The sequence below is a fragment of the Haliotis rubra genome, unplaced genomic scaffold, assembly GCF_003918875.1.
Source record: "Haliotis rubra isolate DU_JTF1 unplaced genomic scaffold, ASM391887v1 Scf233, whole genome shotgun sequence".
Classification (NCBI taxonomy): Eukaryota; Metazoa; Mollusca; class Gastropoda; order Lepetellida; family Haliotidae; genus Haliotis; species Haliotis rubra.
In genome coordinates, this window is record NW_025766370.1 from 246,201 (window position 1) to 267,374 (window position 21,174).

The 21,174-nt window shown below is 39.5% G+C and overlaps 1 protein-coding gene across 2 annotated transcripts in view; it reads left to right on the forward strand.

Annotated features, from left to right (window-relative positions):
* Positions 1-21,174, forward strand: part of LOC124278213 (UPF0415 protein C7orf25 homolog) — a 235,119-nt gene that overhangs the window by 138,766 nt on the left and 75,179 nt on the right. The window lies entirely within an intron of this gene.

Genomic DNA, 21,174 nt, shown 5'->3' on the forward strand with positions numbered 1-21,174 from the left:
CGCATATTCATAAATAAGAAGAGACTGGCTTAACGCAAGCTTTTCGGCGTGATCTTCCTAATGTTTTTGCATAAATATTCTTCTACAACTGTGACAGTCAGGTTTATGACAATACATATTTACATATCAAAGTTACTGCATCGTTTGCTCTCTGTAGGGCTTCGTTGACACCATGTGGAACTGCACGACTGTAGTCCGTTTGGCTCAAAAGCGGACTTATGAAGTGCAATCTAACTCGAAAACTAATAAACAAATAATACTCAATGAAATGCTGATCATAACCAAAACATCAGACCAAATTTGTGAGTTTTTTTCAGAATTTATGTCCTGAAAATAAAAAAGTTGTTTAACAAACTTATCATTAAAATTTTGACACAGTTCACTATTTGTTACGAGGGAGGAGTGCACAGAGAGGAACAGCCAGGTGAACGCGAAGCACGTGCACAAGTGCCGACAAAGTTTCATTTACTTGTGCTGTGCCATCTCCATCCTTTTGCGCACACCTGGCTGTTCCTCTCATTGCACACCTGGCTGTTCCTCTCATTGCACACCTGGCTGTTCCTCTCTTTGCACACCTGGCTGTTCCTCTCATTGCACACCTGGCTGTTCCTCTCATTGCACACCTGGCTGTTCCTCGGCTGTTCCTCTCATTGCACACCTGGCTGTTCCTCTCTTTGCACACCTGGCTGTTCCTCTCATTGCACACCTGGCTGTTCCTCTCATTGCACACCTGGCTGTTCCTCTCTTTGCACACCTGGCTGTTCCTCTCATTGCACACCTGGCTGTTCCTCTCATTGCACACCTGGCTGTTCCTCTCTTTGCACACCTGGCTGTTCCTCTCTTTGCACACCTGGCTTTCCCTCTCTTTGCACACCTGGCTGTTCCTCTCATTGCACACCTGGCTGTTCCTCTCATTGCACACCTGGCTGTTCCTCTCTTTGCACACCTGGCTGTTCCTCTCATTGCACACCTGGCTGTTCCTCTCATTGCACACCTGGCTGTTCCTCTCATTGCACACCTGGCTGTTGCTCTCTTTGCACACCTGGCTGTTCCTCTCATTGCACACCTGGCTGTTCCTCTCATTGCACACCTGGCTGTTCCTCTCATTGCACACCTGGCTGTTCCTCTCTTTGCACACCTGGCTGTTCCTCTCATTGCACACCTGGCTGTTCCTCTCATTGCACACCTGGCTGTTCCTCTCTTTGCACACCTGGCTGTCCCTCTCTTTGCACACCTGGCTGTTCCTCTCATTGCACACCTGGCTGTTCCTCTCTTTGCACTCCTTCATTGGACTGAGCAAGATGCATCGAATTCTCACATCTCTCTGGTCAAAGGCTAAGATACTTTGCTGGCCGCATGGAACTCTCGGTAGGAGGATGGACATTTACAATCCATAGCGACATATATAGTCAAACATCTGTGTCAAACCTGATCTTTGTGAATACTTCGATTTATCCAAAGTTCCACACTGCTAGAGAATACATACGAAGAGAACATTATTTCACTTCAAGACAACTTAAGTTCGACACATCAAAGGTCAACACATAAGTCTTTGACTGTATTTAAAGTGAGTGAGTGAGTATGGTTTTACGCCGCTCTTAGCAATATTCCAGCAATATCACGGCTTCACACATTGTACCCATGTGGGGAATCAAACCCGGGTCTTCAGCGTGACAAGCGAACGCTTTAACCATTAGGCTACCCCACTGCCCCGATTGTATGTTCAGAACTACCTATTAAAACTATGAGCGTTATGCAACATTGTGTCTCTGTGTTCCCTTATTTCTTGTCATGAGCATATCACAATGTTCATAGGTCACAACAGTTAGTGCTGTATATATATAACCAAGCGCTTGTGATCGCAGGTAATGGTAATTTGGTCACCGTGGTGTTCCAGGATGAGGACTATTGTTTGGTTCACTATTGTTGGGGGAAGGATGGCGAAGGGCAGTGGGCTTCATAAAGCTATTCTAGGCTGCAGCCAGACATCATTGTTTAGTGAAAGGTTAGTTACAGGTTTTATGTAAGAGTTCTGTTTACTTCACTGGAAGATTAGAAAAATGTAAACTTTGAAATTAATTGTCCTCGACCAAATGGTAATTGTTGATGAAAGTTTTAATGTCGGTATTAGCCGCTGATGAAACTTTAAAATATTAGTAATAGATACTGATGAAAATTTAAAATATTAGGAACAGTCACTGATGAAAATTTAAAATTTATGTAATAGACACTGTTGAAAATTTAAAATTTATGTTATAGACACTGTTGAAAATTTGAAATATTAGTAATAGACACTGATGAAAATTTAAAATGTCAGAAATAAGCTCTGCTTATAAGTTTAAAACATTAGTAATAATAATAATAAGTCCATTTATATAGCACCCTATATCAAGTCACAAAGTGGTTGCTCATGGCGCTGACATATATACATATTTACAACAGGAGTTCACTTATATGTCATAGTGCTTCTTGAACAGGAAAGTTTTTAAGTTAGACTGGAAGCTGGCTATTGAGGGGGGATTCTTTGGGAGACACATGCAGATTGTTCCAGAGGATAGCTGACAAGTAGGAAAAATGTCGGTGTCCGTATGTCTTCAGATGTGCATTTGGGATGATGAGCAGCGACTGATTGGCTGATCTAAGAGTCCTAGTTGGAACGTACTCTCTGACAAGACTAGAGATATAGGATGGAGCTGCATTGTTAAGACATCTATACGTCATGCTAAGTATTTTGTATTCTATCCTAGCTGGGAGTGGTAACCAGTGCAGACGCATGAGGATTGGGGAGATGTGGCTGTGCTTGGTGGTTCTACAGATCAATCTGGCAGCTGCATTTGGACTATTTGCAACCTGGAGAGCAGGTCTTTGTTCATGTTCCCAAGCAAACTGTTGCAGTAGTCCAAGCAGGACAACACCATAGATCTTACAAGATGGTGTGTTGCGTCAGCTGTTAATAGGTGGCGTATGCTGGAGATATTCCTCATGTGGTGATAACAGATCTTACATACGTTACTGACATGTGGCTCCATGGAAAGTGTAGAGTCGATCAGGACACCCAGGTTTTTGACTGTTGGGCGAACAGAGATCCGAGATTCGCCTATCTTAAGTGAGTTCACACTCAGTTGACTGGTGTTGACTGGTGAACAAGTGAAAATGTCTGTTTTTTTATCGTTTAGTTTGAGTCATCCATGTCTTCACATTCCCTACACACACTTCAACTTCTGCAACTTGTGATTTTGCATCATTAACATTGAGTTTTCTTAATAGTTGAGTATCATCAGCATAACAATGATGTAAGATTTTATGCCGAGTAATAAGGTCCCAAAGACTGCTGGTGTAGAGAGTGAATATCATCGGTCCCAATACAGAACCTTGCGGAACACCCCATGAAAGGCTGCGTGTCTGAGATCTAATATTTTGGATGAGCACAAACTGAGATCGATCTGATAAATATATGAGGAAAACCATTGAGTGATAAACGCTGATTAAAATATAAAATATCAGTAATAGACTGATACATTTCCAGACTATTATATATAGTCTTGACTGATCATAGATATTTGTTCTGACAAGTCATTTATTTGATGAAATGAAGAGGTATGTAAAATATCAATCAAGTTGTCAGTATTTCCACCCTCTTGATGTCAATGTTAACAATACCCTGTACTCGGCAACCAATGCTTGTTGCAAGAGGTGACTTAATGTTTCGTTTGTTTGTTGTTTTATGTGGCTCTCAGCAATATTTCAAGTATGTGATGCTGATCTGTATATAGTCAAGTACGGACCAGACAATCAAGTGATTGACATCATGAACATCTATCTACGCAACAAGGATATCATGGCATGCTCATCACATGATGCTCATACTGTTGATCACTGGGTTGTCTGGTCCAGACTCGATTATTTACAGTTCGCTACCATATAGCTGGAATATTGCAGTGTAAAACTAAACTGATTCACTCATACCAGGAGACTGGGTTGGTTGGGGTGGTTTGTTGTTTAACGCCACACTCAGTGTTTGCTGAAGACCAATTCTACCCTGGATCTTCACAGGTTGTGTTGATGTTAAAATCCAGGTGAGCATGTGATGACATAGGTGCAACCAAAGTTTACCTTGGATGACCAATGTCAGCTCATCACTGCATTAATAAAGTCCTACTTTAGTTCACCCACGTTGTGTTTACCTACACAACCCATTGATTGACATACTCTGGTTATCAGTCTACAATGACGTCATCAATAAAGAAATTAGTTTCATTTATTAATTCAATCACAATTATAAACTTTCTAATGAATATGATTAACTACACAGATATTGATCAGATATTGATCAGGATCAGATATCAATCAGGAAAATGTAACTTTCGATTGTTGCGGAATTAATAATGCAACGCTCAGGATGTTTCTGTATATCTTGTGATTTTACAAGAGATTTGTTATATTTGTTAAAGCGTTAAATGGAAACGGTACAGTGGCAGATTTGTCAGTGATGACAATATTGTTAACCTCTCATAGAAGTGTGTTATGGCTGTTGTGACAGCTATTTATAAAGTATTAGGATTTATGAATAACTGTCGTCACGATATGGCTGAAATATTGCCGATGTGTATAATTTTAACTGACTCACTGTTATGGCTGTTATGTTTCTCCTTCCCTTGTGACAATCGTTTTAGCCGAGGTTGTGTTTTAGGCAGGTTTAACTTTTATTAACACTGGTTATGTTGGGTTTCCAGAAGTGTGGTTACAGCAGTTGACTATGGTAACTCAAATCATACTTGGGGGAACCATATCTGATGTATTTAACGCCTCCTCCCAATTAAAGGCCCGCTATTTGTTTGTTGTTTAATGCCACTCTCAGCAATGTTCCAGCTGTTTGGCGGTGGTTTGTAAATAATCAAATCTGGACAAGACAATCCAGTGATCAACAGCATAAGTACTATCTACACAATTGGGATACGATGACATGTGTCAAACCATGTCGTGTCGGTGGTCTGTAATTTCCGACCAGACAATCCAGTGATCAACAGCATAAGTACTATCTACTCAATTGGGATACGATGACATGTGTCAAACCATGTCGTGTCGGTGGTCTGTAATTTCCGACCAGACAATCCAGTGATCAACAGCATAAGTACTATCTACTCAATTGGGATACGATGACATGTGTCAAACCATGTCGTGTCGGTGGTCTGTAATTTCCGACCAGACAATCCAGTGATTGCCATCATGGACATCGATCTATGCAACTGGGATACAATGACAAGTGTCAACCAAGTCAGCAACCCTGACCTTGTGATCCTGTTTGTTGCTTCTTACTACAAGTATGAGTTCCTTCCCCCTAATTCATTAAACGTTTTAATATCAGGTGCACACACCATTGAATTATTTGAATGTAGTATACAGTATAGGTAATTGAATCTGAATCTGGGAGTAAGTCAGCATTTGCGATATTTGTTGATTGATTTTAAATGTCTTAGTAACCTAAGTAGCGCCTCTTTTTCCTGGCGTATCCTAGTAAGCACCACTGCTGGATTACATATGTTAAGCACCTAGGGCACTATAGGTTGAATACAGTAGCTGGTAAATGCAAGGGGAGATAACTCTGTGATGTTGGATTCCCAGATTAGGCATCTCTGCCGCTTTTAGCAATATTCCAGCACAAGCCACCAGAAATGAGAGTGTTGGATTTTGTATCAGGATGATTACTTAGATATGAATACATTCAAGCTTATGTGTTGATATGTACATTGTTGCATTGTTCTGTTGAAGCCTGAACTAGTGAATCTAGTGATTGATGTCATGAGCTCCGATCTATGATATGGGGATTCAGTGACATGCATCAATTGATTCAGCGAGTGACCACCTGATCCTGGGTGCATTGCTGATTTATTGCTGAATATTTTCATTTCCAACCTGAACCAGGTCAAGGGAGTGAGTGAGTGAGTGAGTGGGTGGGTGGGTGAGTCAGTCAGTCAGTCAGTCAGTCAGTCAGTCCATCAGTCAGTCAGTCAGTCAGTCAGTCAGTCAGTCAGTCAGTCAGTGAGTCAGTGGGGACATCAGAAATGGACTTTACACATTGTACCCATGTTGGAATTCGAACCTGTGTCTTTGGTCTGGTGAGCATACACTTTAACCACTGGAAGCTTGGGGTTTTCAACAGGATCAGGCTCTGTTAGCACCTGAATGTTCCATTACAGTGGGGCTCCAGTTTACATGGAGTTGTTTGTTTCCATTAAAAACTATATATATTTGTGGTTTGTCTACATGAAGCAGTTTGGGTTTTATGCCACTTTCAGCAATACTCCAGCAATCAGGCTGGGGACAGAAATGGGCTTCATTTGTGCCCATGTGAATGTTCCTTTATACAGTGAGTGCAGTAAAACACTGTAAGCAAGTGTGACTGCCCTGTTCATTGGCGTCACGTTCAATTGACTTTAATGGCGCGTCAATTATTTAATGACGCCACAGACGGAGAAATACAGAAACAATGGCAAAAGTAATATGTGCACGTATGATATATATAACACTGGTTATGTTTCATCATATGGATAATAAATATACTTATGTTTTGTCTACCCATGTGGGGAATCGAACCCTGGTCTTCAGCATAACAACAGACACTTTAACCATTAATCTGCCCCTACAGTTTAAGAAAAATACCTACCTTTAATTGTACCAAGTTGTTAAATCCCAAAAAGTTTAGATGGTAAAATGAACATTTTGCCAATGATTAAAATACTTTTCAATCCAAGGCAAGCGCTACCAGTCTGTTCTCTCTAATCCTTGTTAAGACCTGGGTTTAGATCTATCATCTTGCTGGTTGTGGAGTCTCAACGTGGTACTGAGACAGCCCTGGAATAATGGGTCTCTGAAAACATGCTTCATGCTTGTCTTCTTCAACAGATGTGAAGACTTAACGTGTCTGCTGCTCACCAAAATAAAATGGAGAGGAATTGTGCATGATTCTGAAAGTGAAAAGAGGCATTTATGTCTCAGACTTACCATTATTCTGAGATTTAACGGAGTAATGCTTGTGATTTTGTCTCGTGTTTCTGATCAAATGCTTCAAACTGCTGCCATTGGTCAATTGATGCTATTTTGTGCCTTGCAACTTAAATCGAGCAATCTTGAAGCCTTTGACTTAGTTACAGATAAGTGCCTGTATTTTCTGAAATAAATGCAAGACACCCTGTCATCATTGTCCGAAGGAGATCGATATCCTTTGATGCTTCAGTCTGAACGTGTGCAGGTGCTTGGAAGGTGAAATCTTCTTACGCTTCTTGTGGTGAGACGTAAGGGGGACAATACGGTCTCAGATCTGAACGAAATGAGGGATGTGTTTTACACAGTATTTCAGATATATAATGGCAGCCTGTGAATGATTGTGTCTGGGCAGACAAAGGAGATCTGTAGTCTGGAAATGGATCAATGCTGGTGTATGATGAGATGACATTTTGACCACCTGATCCACTTTTAGGTAGAGGTGATTCTATAGCTGGAATACTGATAACCTGGAGTATTAACCCTTTCTGTCATTTACATCAGGGATGTTGAGATGGTAGAGGTGAGGTGAGGTTAGGTGAAATGGTTAGATTAAGATTTTGGTGTTGAGTTTGAAGTAACGAGTAATGAGGTCAGGTGAGTGAGTGAGTGAGTGAGTTTAGTTTTATGCCACATTAGCAAATTCCAGCAATATCTGGAAATGGGCTTCACACAATGTACCCATGTGGGGATGTGACGATCGAACGCTTTAACCACTACCCCACCGCACCTCCCCAGAGTAGAACAATATCAGCAATATTCCAGCTGTATGGCAGCAGTCTGTAAATAATCAAATCTGGACAAGACAATCCAGTGATCAACAGCATGAGCAAGTCTGGACCAGACAATCCAGTGATCAACAACATGAGCATCGATCTGCTCAATTGGGAACCGATGAAGAGATGTGTTAACCAAGCCAGCAAGCCTGACCACCCGATCCCGTTAGTCGCCTCTTATGACAAGCAGGTGTTACTGAAGGTTCATTCTACCCCGGACCTTCATGTGAAATGGTTTGATAAAGATTCTGGTGTTGAGGTGAGGTGAGGTGAGGTGAAATGGTTGGAATGAGATTTTGGTGTTGAGGTGAGGTGAGGTTAAATGGTTGGATTGAGATTCTGGTGTTGAGATGAGGTGAGGTAAATGGTTGGATTGAGATTCTGGTGTTGAGGTGAGGTGAGGTGAGGTGAAATGGTTGGAATGAGATTTTGGTGTTGAGGTGAGGTGAGGTTAAATGGTTGGATTGAGATTCTGGTGTTGAGATGAGGTGAGGTGAGGTGAGGTCATATCAGGGGAAATGGTATGATTAAGGTTCTGATAGTGAACATTATACAAGTGGGAGAGTAAGTGAGTGTTTGAATGAGTCTTGCTAAATACTGCTTTTACCAGTAGTCAAGCAATATCACAGCGGGGAAGCATAATTAGACGGGGGACACAAAAAAGGGCTCCACACATTGTACTCATGGGGAATAAAACCCGGGTCTTTGGTGTGACGAGCAAACACTTTAACTACTAGGTTGCCCCACTGCCCCTATTTGGTATCACACAGCCAGGAGATCGGACAACCAACTGTCCACTTAAAGAAAATCACCTATCAACTGCACCACAGAGGCAATGTTGGTAGGGTAAAAATGATGGTTTATTGATGCATCACATTATCACACTGTAATTTTAAGATAAAATACGAACAGTTATCATCCATCATTACTACATAATCAATAGTACAATCAGGCTGTTTGAAACAAAACCACTCTTTATCATTAACTTTTTCATTGATATACATCCAAAGTACACATTTGTTGAGAAGATATTTAAGAAATGCAAACATGCAACAATTATGGGGTAAGGTACTTCACTCAGCTTCTTAACGACTTCTGCTGAACCTGAGACAAATTAGCGTTTGTGGTAATGTCGATTATTACAAGGACGTGCATTAAGGGAAGGTAATAATACTGCTTATATCGTCCTAGTATTAATGAGCTGCAGTATGACGTGTCACCTATATTTCCTACAAAACCTTTGAATGGCATTTAGACGGATAATGATATAGCTGAAATATTGATGACTTGGAATATTAAAACATCCTCTCATTTATGTCAGGGATGTTTTGAATGGCATTTCAAAGAGATTCACACAAAGCGGGAAATTAATGAATGTGAACTTACTTGTATGGTTCTATGGTGCTTTAAGTAATATTCAATAAATATCAATAGAGGGATGCCAGACAAATGAATGTCTACGTGACCCCACTACCTGCTTTGTTGGAAAGGGCCGGTGGGGTAGTCTAGTGGTTAAAGTGTTGGCTCGTCACCCCGAAGACCCGGGTTCGAATCCCCACATGGGTACAATGAGTGAAGCCCATTTCTGGTGTGCCCCGCCGTGATATTGCTGGTATAGTGCTAAAAGCGGCGTAAAACCAAACTCAGTCAGTCTTTGTTGGAAAGAACATGACGTTTCGGTCTACAGTCAATTCCCGATGAGTCGAATGCCGGTGTCTTGAACATTATGCATAACTCGAAGTACCTGTCAGTCCTGACCATTCCCTGTTACAGTTGTCATCATTTGAATACCGGTTACACGAATTCGTCTCATAAATACACACGATGACTCGCGAAGAAAATTTGGTCCCATGACATTCAAACAACAGCAATCTTGTATACATAAGCCGAAGTCAGTCAGTGAGAAGTTGATTGGTGTAGCAAACTGATCCAATTATCAAACCAGCGCGGCACACACCTTTCCGCCTTTGACGGGTGAGTTCAACAGGCAGATTAGTGATTTTACGGAAATCACTGTATGTGCTAATCAGACTGGAACTGATAAGGTGCCCCTATTAGTGATAGGGAAATCATTAGATAAACAAATGCTTAGGCGGAGGACTTAGGACTGGATCATCTTTTTTTCTACCCTCATAGACATACCTATGTCTCGAATACATCGATAAGTCGAATATATTACTTGGTCCCCAGCGATTCGACTCATCTGGATTTGACTGTGTATTCTTTTTTCTTCTTCAGTGAATGATGTCATCCTGTACTGTATTCCTTGTAACAAAGACATCCATGAATTTCCACTCAATAATTGTTATGTTTTCTCAGCCTCAGTATCCGAAGGTATTATCTCCCTTTGGTTTGATAAATAATCCTTCCCTCCAAAGAGTGAGCTATATTCCAGGTGGTAATAGAGTCTGGGCCAGATAAACCAGTGGTTGATACCATGAGCACCATCCCACTTTGTTGGGTTCAAGATGACACAAGCAGCTGTACCATAAGCCACTGGATCTCCACACAATGTCCTCTTTCAGTCATGCTTGGATTAACAATTCCTGGCTTCCACTTGCCCATCTACCAATTTAGTGCCAACTAACTACTGGTTTCCCTTGTTATCTCATAACTGTTTTCACATGTACATTCATAACTGTCTTACCTACTTGTTTCATTCACCTGATGAAGGAGTAAGAATATACTCCGAAATGTCGTGCCCATCACATTAAAGAAGTTGACATCCATAAAATTCTTGCCTTTATGAGAAATGGAAATTGTCTGACAAACAATCAAAGATATAAAATATGATCTATGATCTGATTTTCTGTTTGTGAGGTACTTTATTATTGCATGTGTACAAGTCCTACCATATCTAATATTGGTGCTGTCTGACAAAGGTCAAGGTTATCTCAGGGGGTCGTTGTGAAACAAGGTCGTGTCATTTAGTGACAGTTACTGGTGTATGCTTACCTAGCACATATATTCTAATCATAGTCTGTGGCCTGGATTTTCCTATGCAAGTCAGTAAGTTGGGATTAGTACCACATTGCGTGAGTGAGTTCAGTTTAATGCCACTTTTTAATAGTATTATTCCAGCAATATCACGGTGGGGGACACCAGGAATGGGCTTCACGCATTGTATCCATGTGGGGAATCGAACCGGGTCTTCGGCGTGACGAGCGAACACTTCAACCTCTTGGCTACCCCACTGCCCCAGTACCACATTAAACTTTATACATATTGAGGTCAAATTAAGAAAAGGAACATTTAGAACCATGAGATTATATTTTAAGAAATGAGCAAGTTGTTTAGAAATCATTATGGAGTCTACATGAATGATATTCAGACTGTTAGGTGTCATTTCTAACCTGGATCTCCACAATGTCCCCAGAGTAGTACTTCATAGATCCAGAACATTTTGGATTTCAAGGTCTTTGGACTTACTTGCCTGTCCAGAGCTACTTTCTCCTCTTTCAGCAGATGAAGGAGAGAGCGTGACTCACGATGAACCATTAGTGACAAGTAATGATCCGGGTTAACAAAAAGACCAGCAGGAAGATGAACAATGCTGATTGGTTGGAGTCAGCAAGTTCAAGGTCATCATAATTAGTTTCCTGTTCTAGAGAATCTTTACCAGGAAGGATGTGTCAGAATGAGCTGTTGTCAGGAATGAATGGACCAAGATAACAAAAGAACATATGAAGAGAAAGATTGGTGATTGGTCTGAGGGAGACAGTCCGGGGTCATCAAGGAAGCTGCCTCCATTGACGAGCCAGTGCATCGTGCGAGAGTTTCATCATAACAGAGTGATTAAGCTAATTGGCTTGAAACAAAGGGATTTAGTGATGATTATTATTATTGGATATTTATATAGCGCACATATCCACGCAACTAGTGCATGCTCAAGGCGCTGATAACAATAATTGTCCAAAGGAATGTTGTGTATATGCCAGGTAGATATGTAGATGTCTTTGTGTTTTTGTTTCATTCAAATAGAAAAAGTCGTTTTTTTATTAAGATGTCCTTGTAAACCTTGTATTTGAAGGGGATGATGGGGTTGGGGGGTGCAGTAGCCTTATGGTAAAAGTGTCTGCTCATCACGCTGAAGACCCAGGTTTAATTCCCCACATGGTTACATTTTGTGAAGCCCATTTCTGGTGTCCCCCACTGTGATATTGCTGGAATATTGCTAAAAGCGGCGTAAAACCATAGTCACTCACTCACGCTAAGGCTATTTAGGTATTCCTCAACACCTGTTCAGCTATTCCTTTATGTGTATTATGTATGGATTGTGTGGTCCAGACTCGATTATTTACAGACCGCCGTCATATAGCTGGAATATTGCTGAGTGCTGCGTAAAACTACACTCACTCACTCACTTTATGTGTATTAGGTATACCTCATAGGCTGATTAGGTGTTCCTCAACAGCTTTCCAGCTTTTCAACAATTAATCCTAGCTACCTTGGAATAAGTCTGAATCAAATCACTTACTTTATTCAGTCCTGAATCTAATGTTCATTCAAATTTATGGTGACCTTGCTGTGTCAATGTGTCCTTGCTGTGTCAATGTGACCTTGCTGTGTCAATGTGACCTTGCTGTGTCAATGTGACCCAACAGGGATCATGATATTAACCATTTACAGGAGTCATTGAATATTGCATGTATCAACATGCAAACAACCTAAGACAGTCAGATAGAAACCACTCAAGTGTCAGTGAACAGACACATGTAAAAGCAAGGGCATTTTTTCATTCTAAACCACAAACTAGGATCCTGGCATGTACTGAAAAGGAAATGTTTGACAGAAATACCTTGCATCGGGCGCTCAGGGAGCAAATATAATGCCAGAGAAAGAGCTATGTTGTACACTGAAAGGTTACGCTCGTTCAGTTTGCACAATTTGTTTCTTAGCGAGGAATTTGTATGACTTCTGTGATGACATTCAGAACGTTGATGACTGTATATTGGATTGATGATTACACATGATGGTGGAATCCAACATGACGGAAGGATATTTCTGACTGCAAGTAAGTACGCCTTCAAATTTTTCAATTATGTTCCAGGAAATATTGGAGACAGGAATTACAGGAAAAGGAATTCTTTTGTAGGCATGCTGGATATTCTGACAAAAAATTGTGTTGTTAAAGAAAACAATATTGTGTCAGTTTGAGTAAAGAAAAAACAATTGCCCTCATCTGTTCATCTTTTATTTTACATATATCATATACATATATGTGTTCGTGAGAGAACTTGAAGGTATGGACGTGGTGTAACTTTCCTTTCTTCAAACAAGACACGGTAACATTCTTACCGGTTTATTAATGTCGCTTGACAGTTTTACAGCAGCTGAGCTTCTCGCTCCAGTTCATAAAAACATGTGCTCAAGGGGAAGGGAGATAACTCTATTTTTAGTACTTTATGTTATAAACAAACAAAAAAAAAAGTGGGGGTAGCGTTATTCGAACAGAACATAGAATTTCATACATACATGTATGTGTGTTTCTTTAAATGGATTACCTTCCATCAAGTAATCTCCTACACTAACTACCAATAAAAAATATTCGGTCTGTAACAAAGTTGGCTGTTTTTGAGATGTCAATCTTGCCATTAGTGAAATGAATGTTTATGAAAGTGTGTTGTTAAAACGCCTAATTGTTCCACTCATCTTATCAGAGGAAAAAACATATTCTGTCTGAAACAAAAAACCAAAACAGGTTAGAATTGATCTTCAGCAACTCATGCTTGTCATTAAAGTCTGTTTGCAGTGACAACGTATTGTTGAATTGCACTTTAAACAAAACTGTAAATCGAATAAAGTGAAATTCAGATTGCGAATCCTCATAATTCTACCTTGCCAAATGAACATTTAAATCTCAGATTTTTATTCAACTTATGAAAAAAGTTGTTTAACAAATGATTATAGTTTCAAATCGCTTATATTTGTTTGTATTACAAGGGGGTAAGCACAGTAGTTGGAAAAGTGAAACAAATGCATGTGCGGTACATAGACCAACCCTACTTGATCTCGGTGTTTCATTTTATGTACATACCCCCTTTTAATAAAAAACAATAATACCGATTTGAAACAATGATCGTTTGTTAAACAACTTCCATACCAAGTTGAATAAAATTCTGAGATTTAAATTTTCAAATAGCAAGGTAAAATTATGAAGATTCGCAATTTTAATTTCACTTTATTTGATTTACTTTTTTGTTTAAAGTGAAATTCATCGGTACATTTTCTCCGCAAACAGACTGTAGAGGCGACTAACAGGATCAGGTAGTCAGGCTCGCTGACTTGGTTGGCATGTCATATCAACATTGTGTAGGGTGATGCTCATGCAGTTGATCACCAGATTGTCTGGCCCAGACTCTATTATTTACAGACCGCCGCCATAAAGCTGGAATATTGCTGTGTGTGGCGTTAAACAACAAACAAACTGAAACTAACATGCCAGGTTTTGAGATGGCCCCTCTTGTCATTAGGCAAATGAGTTCCTCTGTGTCCACTGTTTTCTTGGCCATCAATCCCAGGGATCATTTGGCTGGTGGACATCCATCTCATCTGTTTCAGGGAGGGGATCGTCAGACACAGCACGACAATTAATGAGTATCAGTATTTTTATAGATGCTGAAATCACAAAAAATATGACATTTGTCCTGTTTGAGAGCCATTGCGGTGTCTAGGAGGGTATGTTTGATGTGTCAGATCGTTGGTGTAATTTGGGTAAATTACCTCAGCCTTAGTGGTCGTATCATCACCTGTTGTAGCAATGGCTAGCGACATGAAGCTGTGCTGAGAGGTGCTTCATGAGCTTGAGACAAAAGGGCATCAAACATTGTTCCCTTGAACATTGTGAAAATGTTTGATATCAAACATAGTTCCCTTGAACATTGTGAAAATGTTTGATATCAAACATTGTTCAACATTGTGAAAATGTTGAAATTTCCACTTCACATTGCCAAAATGTTTGATATCAAGAACATTGTGAAAATGTTTGATATCAAACATTGTTCCTTGAACATTGTGAAAATGTTTGATATCAAACATTGCGAACATTGTGAAAATGTTTGATATCAAACATACAGAATAGTAAGAAAAATCAACTGCGGCTGAAATTACTTCACAGCCAAAACATCAAGGGGGTGGTGGTGTAGCCTAGTGGTTAAAGCGTTTGCCCCTTACAATCAGTATCAAAATGGTACATAAGCCGAACACCTTCTCGTCGTGATCCGTCTACGGAAATAGAGTGTCAACAAATCCATATTGAATTATGCAAGGAAATCTTGTTGTTGCACGATCTTGTAATAAAACATGTTTTTTGCTCATCTGGACTTGTGTTCATAATCTTGTGTATTATTTTACTCAAAATGTCATTCAATGTTTCTATTGACTGCCGTGAAATCACAGTCTTTCAGCACCCACTCACGCCTCGAATGAAGTGTAGTTGACAGAAACTGGATAAGTATATATAATCAGTTTGATAAAAGTCACATTTATTGTGGCTGGGTGATCACGTTTTTGACAGGTCAAATTGTTCCATGCACAAAAATTATCCAACACTGCAATTATAACATTCTACATTTATAGAGCAAAACCTGCAGTCAAAATGACACAGTGCTAGAATATATTTCTCTCAGTAAAACAATAGTTTCAGATACTATATTTTTCTGCTCACTTCATCAGAATACATTTCCATTATATTATTGGGTATGTTTTAACTACGTCACTGATGGATTGTGGGGAAATGTGTGTACAGCTGATTGCTATTTCCAGCCCTGTATATAATACAATACCTAGCAAAACAAATTAGAACTGACAAGGTAGATAATCTTGTCTCGTGATGATTTTTTGCAAATTTGACGTCTTCACTGACAAAGTCTTCTCGTGTTCGTTCACACGAAGCAATACAATGTCATTTTCTTCCTACCAGAAAAATGAGTTTCATGAAAGTCTAACCTATAGATAAGGTGACCACTGTCGACAGAGTGCTCAGACTGGTCCTTGAGATACAGCTAATCTGCAGTCATATACAGTAATATGAGTGTGATCATGGTAAAACTAGTTGTAGATGTGAATACACAATGCCATTTAGAAAGTGGTCAAATGTAGCAGATGGACTTTTGTTGGGTTGAGTCCCATCCAGGATTCGAACCCACACCCTCAGAGTCCGGCATCTAATCGCCAGCCCACAAAGTCAGCCATCTAACCCGTTCAACCACCGCGGCTTCCACAAAATTGGAAGCCAGACAACTGGTAGTCTAGACTAAGAAAGTGTAATCCCAAATATAACATTTGTTACATTTGACCACTTTCTAAATGCCATTGTGTATTCATAGCTTTCGGCTTTGGGAGCAGTGCCAACCTCTGGGTGTGTGTTTGAATCTCAGATGGGACAAAAGTGCTAGGATTTGTACTTTTCTAAGAAAATGTAACTGACTGACTGAGTTTGGTTTTACGCCACTTTTAGCAATATTCCAGCAACATCACGGTGGGAGACACCAGAAATGGGCTTCACACATTGTACCCATGTGGGGATTCGAACCCGGGTCTTCGGCGTCTAAGAAAATGTAATCCCAAATATAGCATGTGTGATAGTTGTAGATGGATTGTGACGGGTGAGCTTCAGAGCCTAGAAGCTATTTTTACCTGTTATAAAATGAATTATGATAGCTTTCCCTGATCTGTAATTATTTTTCCTAGCATTAGTTCAGACAGATAATCACATTAGTGTTCACATTAATATACCGGGATTTACCTTGAAGTTTGATTAATTCTCACCAAAAAATCATATAACAGGAACAAGAAAGCTAAAGATTTCCTATACACTGAATGAAGATCCGAGTCAAATCCTATCATATAATGTTACACAGAATTTGAAGGGTTGAAGCCTTCCTCAATGTAGATTAACTTGTTTTTCAATCGTTTTGAATGTTATTGAGCACATCAATAGCAAAACCAGGAAGAGAAGAAGATCTCCCCATCCCATCAGAAGGCTGCAGAGGTTGAAATCAATATGGAACCATGTTCAAGGTCAGGCCAGCCCAAATGGGGAGGCTTTACTGTTAGGATTTTCCTCATTTCATTAAAGGAAGGAAGTCACATTACATTCTACAACAGGCCAGTTTTACACTTAAGACATTGATATCTCATGGTTCCAGTGCCACTGACCAAAGGGTGTTTGGTACAATTCTGGGATGTTTATCCGCTTCCATAGTTGGAGCTACATGAAAAACAGCCTGATCTTGTTTTAGAAGAGAAAGTGCATGAATTTGTATTTGTAGTTTTCAAAGAACATGAATGACACAATTGGGTATCCTTGAAGGTAAATGACCTCTGTGGTTTCCTGGATCTTGGTTTTGAAGAGAAAATGCATGAATTTGTATTTGTAGTTTTCAAAGAACATGAATGACACTATTTGGGTATCATTGATGGTAAATGACCTCTGTGGTTTCCTGGATCTTGTTTTAGAAGAGAAAATGCATGAAGTTGTATTTCTAGTTTCCAAGGAACATGAATGCCACTATTTGGGTATCCTTGAAGGTAAATGACCTCTGTGGTTTCCTGGATCTTGTTTTAGAAGAGAAAATGCATGAATTTGTATTTCTAGTTTTCAAAGAACATGAATGACACTATTTGGGTATCCTTGAAGGTAAATGACCTCTGTGGTTTCCTGGATCTTGTTTTAGAAGAGAAAATGCATGAATTTGTATTTCTAGTTTTCAAAGAACATGAATGACACTATTTGGGTATCCTTGAAGGTAAATGACCTCTGTGGTTTCCTGGATCTTGTTTTAGAAGAGAAAATGCATGAATTTGTATTTCTAGTTTTCAAAGAACATGAATGACACTATTTGGGTATCCTTGAAGGTAAACGACCTCTGTGGTTTCCTGGACCTCATTTAGAAGAGAAAATGCATGAATTTGTATTTGTAGTTTCCAAGGAACATGAATGACACTATTTGGGTATCTGCCTAGAGAGAGAAAGTTCATTGGTTTGATTTCCTGCTGTGTCATCCTGAAAGATGTAACAGATGGTACTTGTTGTTGCTAGTCCTGCTGCTTGGCATTAAGGGGATAACACACTGGCTGGTCAACTCGTGGTATATAGTGTATCTGAGTTGAGTGCTCATGTAAAACTTCAGAATCCATGAAGATCCAGGTTAGAATTGGTCTTCAACAACCCATGCTCTTAAGATGTGACTAATGGGAAGAGGTGGTCAGACTCTCTGACTTGGTTGACACATGTCATTGTATCCCAATTGTGTAGAGCGATGCTTATGCTGTTGATTACTGGATTGTCAGGTCCAGACTCAATTACTTTACAGACTGTTGCCTTATAGTTGGAATACTGCTGAGTGGGGTGTAAAACAACATAGAATGTCAGACTTCAGCATGGTATCTTGCTAACCTGGCACTGTGGCATTGGCTTTAACATATAGACAGAGAAACAGATAGATGCACGTGTGTTTGCTTGTCTCAGTAAAGGTACAGGTTTAGATCCCTAAATGGATGTCAAATGTGAAGTATGGTATTGCGAATGATGACACCTAAAATTTATGTTCAAAGTAAGTGACCTCCCTGCATGTCATGTACAAAATTGCTGAAACCTGCCCCCTTCCCCCTTGTACAGGTTTACAAAATTGGTGACCCTCATACCTCCCCAGAATAAAATGGGTGACACCCCCCAACCCCTTAAATCATCAGCAATTTAAGAACTACACAAACACCAAATGTGCTATGATCATTATTGTGACCACAAGTCGCATCTTTCAGCGCCACCTAACAATGCTGCCCATTCTCTTCCTGTTGTTTGCAGTCAGTGTTAAAAATCATGGACTGGTTGCATATGAAATTTTTGGTAATTATATGCATTTATTCATCTTTTCTCGAATATGTTTGCATATAAAGGAAATGATTTGATCTTACGTCAAAAGTTGGTTGGTGGGGGTGCATAAGAGGCCTTGTTACAATATATGATATAATCAGAACATTTCAAAATTCCATGTCTGACAGTTTTTCACTCTGCACAATTATCTATTTGATAGCTCAGGTCGCTATTAATCTATTGAGTTTTGCATTTATTTTGTTTCCATAGCCCCAAAACCACTATCTTATTTTCCCTTAACTGAATCACTTTCTGATGAGTTCATATTGTGTGAAGGAAAGTGTTATGATTTATCATACTCATGTTCATCGTGGTTGACCTTTTGTCAACATGTAGGAACAATCACATCATTTTGCTCCGATTGACTTTCCAATATGGCCGACAGGAAGTCGTCTGCCTCTAGCTAATCTTGACCTTACCTTGCTCAGGAACATACTTATAACCAACATTACCACTCATTTCCCTGTGGGTGAGTACAAACAATGTGGGACTCTCATCCGACTCTCTTTGGGCACTCAATGGGCACTCATCCAGTCTGTGTTCATGGAGTGGAACAAGGCAAACAGCTAGAATCTTAATCTCCGTTTAACTTCATTTTAGACCGATGAATTGCTCACTAACATAAAATCTAATAATTGCAACAAAACCAAATTTTGCACATGCACATGAAATCTTCAGACCAACTCTGATGATTTGTCTCATGATTTTGGACACCCGAATAAAAAAGTTGTTTAACAAACCATCATTATTTTGTTGTTACTTTTCACTATTTCTTATGAGGGAGGACCAATTGATAGTAGAACAGCCAGGTAATCAACAAGCGTGTGCAGTGAAATTTCACACGTACAACTCGCACACCTGGCTGTTCTATGAAGTGGTTCTCCCTCGTATGGAATAGCGAAAAGTGACAACAAAATAATGATCGTTTGTTAAACAACTTTTTTATCCGGGTGTCCAAAATTCACGGGTCTTAATGAAGACTGGAAGGAAGACATCAGAAGAAGAAGGGTGGGTTAGCCTTGTGTGACAAAGGCCTTAAAACCAAACCCACTCTTCTACTCATCATAAAAGTGAGTGAGTGCATATGGTTTTACCCCAAATTTAACAGTATCACAGCGGGGACATCAGAAATGGGCTTCACACATTATACCCATGTGGGGAATCGAACCCTGGTCTTCGGCGTGGCAAGCCAACGCATTAACCACTAGGCTACCCCACCATCCCACCTATTATAAAAAGACAGTCCATATCTACATGGGTTGCCGAAGACTGTTTCTAACCTGAATCTTCACGGGTACACGTATTAAACAATCAAACAAGCACCTCCATAACAAATGAGAAGAAAATATATATTCTGCTAAACAAAAATTTTTAAGTTGCTTTCGACCATAATATGAATGATCTGCATGAAGTCTGAAAACCATAATAGAAAAATGTTAAGCAAGACATAAAACAAATAGCAGTCCCAAGTAACAACAAAAAGTGCTGTTAGCAGTGATACGGTAAAAAGCTTCAAACCACCACACAAAATACTTTCACAATTCAAATTCAGTATCAACTAATGAAGGGAAGTGCTACAAATCAATAAAACAATTTGTAATCAATAAATCAATAAATCAATTAAATTTACTTTCTCTTCTCATCCCAAGATAGCTGGAAGAAATAGTGATAATTCTTTTGGCCTTTAACCTCAGATCTTCAAACAACCCAACATTAGGTTTGACTTTAGAGAGAGAAGGATTTTTAGCAGCTCCCACTATTAGATCATGTACGTTGGCCAAGCAGAAAATTGATAATTGAGAAGACCTTCTGATATCTGTGGTTGATCTTTAGATGTGACAGTTTCTGGGGAAACATTTCAGCTCTACAATTGAGCTTGCTGAGATAAACAATGAAATTGAAGAGTTTGAAACCCCCTGACATATTTAAGTGTGAAATCTATCAGCTTGAGAACTCAGCACTGTCTTTGATATTTCAAAGTTTAAAAAAGGTTTTAAAGGTTTTTGATGTTTTTCTGATGCTTTGTGCTTCTCAGATAAAACATATTCACTGGATAGTTTATCAAATAGAAAAGTTGAATTTAAAACTTCTGCAAACAATCGTTTTTGTGTTTCAAGATTTCAGTTAAAAATGACATTATTTTTTTTAAAGACAGCTCTAATAAGGTCCGTTTAACATAACATGACCCTTGCTATTTGTACAAGAGGTCACACCTTGTGTTTTTGGCTGTAGGGTAAGGAATATCATTCCAGAAACTTTTGAAACATAAATCATACCCACAAAATCCAAAATGGAGCTGAGACATACTCACAAAAAAAAAGAAAGAATAATTCTGTCTTGAATCAGTGACAAAAAATATATTCTCAAACAAAACTGTTTCTCATTTAGATCTATACATAAAGATTCAGCACCCCTGAAGATCCAGGTTAGAATTGGTCTTCAGTAACCCATGCTTGTCGTAAGAGGCGACTAACGGGATCG